Below are 5030 nucleotides of genomic sequence, written 5' to 3' on the forward strand. Positions count from 1 at the left end.
CTTCTGGTCGAGGGTGAGGTTCTGCCTCAAGTGGAGGAGTTCAAGTATCTCGGGATTTTGTTCATGAGTGAAGGAAGAATGGAGCGAGAGATTGACAGATAGACTGGTGCAGTGTCTGCAGTATTGCTCACGCTGTGCTGGTCCATTGTGGTGAAGAGGGAGGTGATCTGTAAGACAAAGCTCTCTGTTTACTGGTCAGTCTACGTTCCTCCCCTCATCTCTGGTCATGAACTCTGGGTTGAGACTGAAAGAATGAGATCGTGGATCCAGGAGGTTGAAGTGAGTTTCCTCTGCAGGGTAGCTGGACTCTCCCTTAGAGATGAGGTGAGAAGTTCAGTTATCAGGAGAGACTCGGAGTAGAACCGCTGCTCCTCCACATCGAGAGGAACCAGCTGAGGTGCTTCGGGCATGTCCAACTGGGAGGAGACTCCGGGAAAGACCCAGGACACGCTGGAGAGACCACGTATCTCAGTTGGCCTGGGAACGCTTAGAAATCCTCCCAGAAGAGCTGGAAGAGGCTGTGGAGAGAGATGTCTGGACCTCCCTGGACCAGCTGCTGCCCCCAAGACCTGAGTCCAGAACAAGACGAAGACGATTGAAGTTTTTTAACGCTTGAGTCGCCGTCTGCTCTCCCAACAGTTACAGCTCAGCAACATCCCACTTTAAGGAAGCTGTTTGTGATTTTTAAACTTTGTGTTTGGATGACCTTTGTGGACTTCAGAGGATTTTCACGACGAGCCTGTGGAGGAAAATGAGATTTAACGATCGTCTGTAACAGAATCATCATTTAGAGAAACCTGACACGGCTCTCCAGCTCAGACCACAGCGCTGCTCTTACTCCTCTCGCTGAGAAGTTTTGTTTAAAAGAAAACGTCTTAAAATCTTGAATGTATTCTGATGCTTGGAGTTGTCTCGTGAGATTGCATAACTCCCGTATGTAGAACCTCGTTTGGTCGGACCTCTTTTTCCTATAAAAGCACAACATTATGGAACTTATAAACATGTAAAAGCTACACCTGAACTAAAAACGTCCGTCTACATGACTGAATCTTGGCCAAAGGAAAATCAAAGATGCGATCATTTTTAATACTCGGACTTTAAGGATGCACAAGTCTTTGTGGTAGTGCATGTATCAGTGAGTTAGTATTACATTTACAATTTTTATCATGTTAGCTGAATGTGTGAGGATGGGGAGGTATTGAGGAGGTGCTATTTATGTAAATTTGTGGGTTGCAAGGTTATTTTAGAATTTGTAGAGGAAAACGTTTTGTATTTTTATTGTATTTAGAGTTTTTTAATTGTTTGTATTTTAATGTATAGTTTTTATTGTATGAATTTGGAGGTTGTTAGGTTGATTACATGAATATGCAGACAGGAATACGTAGGTACTCGTACTGTATTTTGATTGATAAACTGTATGTATTTGTGTAGAAATGCCCAACCAGGGACTGGAGCTGTGAATTAGCTGTAAACTCTTTGTGCAACGCATCAGTCAAGACTTGTTCTGTTCTGTTTGTGTGCACTGTCCCTGTCAAATAAAATAAAGAATGAATTGTCTGCTTGACTTTTCTTTTCTGTAATAAATTGGTATTACATAAGAAACGTCCTATCCATCCAATTTTCTGCCAGAACAGGTATAAAAGCTCATCCAGAAGGACTTAAATCCACAGTAAAAAACTAAAACCACAGACAGTGCATTCTGACACCAAACAGCCAAATTTGGGATTATATCAGCTGAAGCCTCCAAAACAAGATTTCTAGTGTTGGAAATGCACAAGATTTAATTTGAGTATCTTCCATGAGTAAGTATGATAAAAAAAAAATACAAATATTTATGTTTCCTGGCATTTTAGTGTTTATTTTATTTAAAAATTGCTCAGACTTTCAGTTCCTTGTGTGTCCCTGAACAGGACAGTTGGACGACTTGTGGTAAAGCAGTGAAACGATGCTGAGCCGGTGTGAGCTGTTTTCTCTTCTTTACGTAAATGTCTGCAGAGAAAGAACGTTTAATCGACTCCAGCGCTTCGTTTGCAAATTGTGCGTCTCACGTTGTTACATTATGGAGCAAATTGGTCTTTTTTTTAATCCCTGTCAGTCATTAAATCTGCAGAAAAGTGAAAGGAGAATAATGATTTCATGCTTCCATGACGGCCGTATTGATTCCCTGCTCGTTTAACTTGTTTCTTTTTACTGAAAAGAAGCAAGTTAAACGATTAATTTCATTCTGAGGGGTTGTCTCAACGCCACATGAACTGTGCCTACGTGTACAAATACTTCTGGAGGTTTTACAGTGAACTTTAAAGCAAAGGATGATTTTTAATGAAGTTTGTGCTTTGGATGAATAAAGGAAATCTAAAGATGATTTCTCTTTTGTTGATAAAATGAACCCATTTGATTAAAACCATCAAACATTGTATCCGTTTATTTTTAATTTAACATCACAGTTTATTGATTCTTATAAAACTCCAGGTTTGTGATTATTTAAATATTTTTTTATTTCAGCTTGTTTGTGAAAGAAAATGTTATGAAAAGAAATAATAAAAAAACTATTTTTTTTTTGTTTTGCTATAAGTTTCACAAATATTATAAAAAAAATTTCATACTGTTTTTGAATAAATTCTGAATATTATCTGGAAACCAGTTTGTTGATACAGAGCTGATTTAAACACAAACCTTGTTTTTGAGCACAGATTAATTCAAATGAAGCATCAGATTACAAGAAAAACACTTTTCTGACATCTAGTGGACAAATACTTCAATGCATTATTATCTTCTTCTTCTTCTTATTATTATTATAATTATTATTATTATAATTATTATGAATTACCTTGGAATAGTCATTTTGAAAATCCTACTTTAAGTAACACATTTCATAACAAATATTGTTTTTAAAATATATATATATATATATATATATATATATATATATATATGTCAGTTATTAAAAATGCCTCACAGGTTATCTCTGGATTTCATCAAAGTTTCAGTAAAGAAAAAGCAGAAATTATTCTAAGGCCAACAAATCTCCTTTATTTCAGTTTCTGCAGCTCATCTGTGGTCGGATCATGGTGGCAACAGTCCCAGGAGGGAGACCCAGACCCTCTTTCTCCTCAGCAACACTCTCCAGCTCCTCCTAGGAGGAGTCCAAGGTGTTCCCAGGTCACAGAGGTCTGGGTCTGCCTGAAAAACCTCCAGGAGGTCCCCTACAGAGACCTGAATCACCCCAGCTGACTCTGTTTTGATGATAAGGAGCGATTCTTGTCTTTATATCAATTAATTAATTAATGACTTTAATTAAAAGTCACTTGTGGGCTAAAATACTCATTCGATCAAGAGAAAAATGGAGATTTAAACTGGACACTGCTTGACAGCCATGAGCCTTCACATTATTTTTATAATTATTAAATTTCCCCTTATTTTAAATTCAGTTAATTTGTTAAATTTCTACATTAAAGGCTGCATTTTGCGGCATCTGCTCAGAACATTTGGTTGAAATGTTAGATTTTCAACCTTCTAAAAATTTAAACAATTTAAAACATAAAGGTCTTTGAAGGAATGCTTCTCACCCGCCGCCTTGTAAAAGTTTTAGTCTCAGATCATTTTATTAAAAAATGATTGTTTTAGTAAACTTGAAAATAACATACAATATTGTGACATGTGAAGCTCAAGTGAGTATTAAATGAGTCTCAGCTACTACCACAACAAATATATATATCAATATAGCTCCACATGACTGTGTGTGTACACTTGATGTTAATCAGCTGTAAATAATTAATTCACAAAGGTTAAAATAAAATCAATCAAGTGGTTCATGAGATGATCTGCTAACAGACACCAAATAATAATGGCAAATCTACAAACAAAAATCTTAATCAATCTGTTTGCAATGGGGAGCAGTCTCAGCTACTACCACTTCAAGTTTTAGTCCATTGACAGAGTTATAGCCATTTTTGTGCTTTGTAAACTGTGGCAGTCATTTTGAATTGGGATACCTCTTAATGTTAAGACGCACGCGCACACAGACAAACAGACACAACATTATCGTCCGCCTGTGCCTTTAAGGTTAAATGAGGTCAAGCAGTGAAATAAACTGGGCTGCAGTTGTTTGGTTCCGCCACCAGAGGGCGCCCGTGTCCGCCGTCGTGCTCCGCTCCCTCCCTGCCGGGGAGGAGCGACCTCCCCCCGGCTGTGACAGCTTCCTGCAGACGGACGGGTCTCCTTCAGAGCCGAGGATGAACTGCGGGTTACCAGAGTAAATCCAGTCGGCATGCAGCGGGAACAACAGCTGGAGTGAATTTCATTTTGTTTTTCGGGGGAGAGCGAATGTCGCAGTCAGAACCCGGTGAGTGTGGCGCTTTCTTTTCGGTAAACGTTGAGGAACAAGTAGTTTTTGTTCCCGGTTTAAAAGTACCTACGTGTCAATGTGTCGTCACGGCGGACTCCGTTCAAAATCTGCGTCAATTAAGCGGATTTATAGTAAACTGTGACTTTATTCACATTAAAAGTAATATTTTGGTCATGTTTTGGATTAAGAATTTAGTGACTTTATATTCGGCGCATAAATAACTAAATAAAACCCTCTACTTGATAAACAATTATCTGCTTTCATGACCTAAAAACTTCCTAAACACTGCCGTTTGTCATTGAGTAATGGCAGAGGAATGAAGTCAGACATTTTTAAAAAGTTAAAATGTTGTGAAATTCAGCCAGGATTTAAAGGTAGGCTCTAATAACACCACTGCAGGTTCATATTTAATGCATTTATGCACTTTTGTAAAGATTTAGTGCAATAAAGTCGTCTTTTCAGTACAAATGTTATCAGCTTGGCATTCATACTTGATTAATATGAAATAAAATATACAATAAAATGCAGAAAACAGCATTAAGTTTATACAGGAATTGCATTCTAATTTTTGCAGGACTTTATTTTTTACTGTCGTTAATTAGTAGGAGCCTCTGGAAAAGAGCTGCTTGTTTTAATAATTTAGTAAATATATATATATATATATATATATATATATATATATATA

The 5030-nt window shown here is 37.4% G+C and overlaps 1 protein-coding gene across 1 annotated transcript in view; it reads left to right on the forward strand.

Annotated features, from left to right (window-relative positions):
- The first annotated feature begins 4209 nt into the window (after positions 1-4209).
- The window catches only part of LOC119414309 (extended synaptotagmin-2), a 64600-nt gene continuing 63779 nt past the window's right edge, over positions 4210-5030 (forward strand). The window contains exon 1 of the mRNA XM_037681403.1: positions 4210-4342. The gene's annotated coding sequence lies outside the window, so the exon portion shown is untranslated. The remainder of the gene's footprint in view (positions 4343-5030) is intronic.

The sequence above is a fragment of the Nematolebias whitei genome, chromosome 9, assembly GCF_014905685.2.
Source record: "Nematolebias whitei isolate Nwh7 chromosome 9, NemWhi1, whole genome shotgun sequence".
NCBI classification, from domain to species: domain Eukaryota; kingdom Metazoa; phylum Chordata; class Actinopteri; order Cyprinodontiformes; family Rivulidae; genus Nematolebias; species Nematolebias whitei.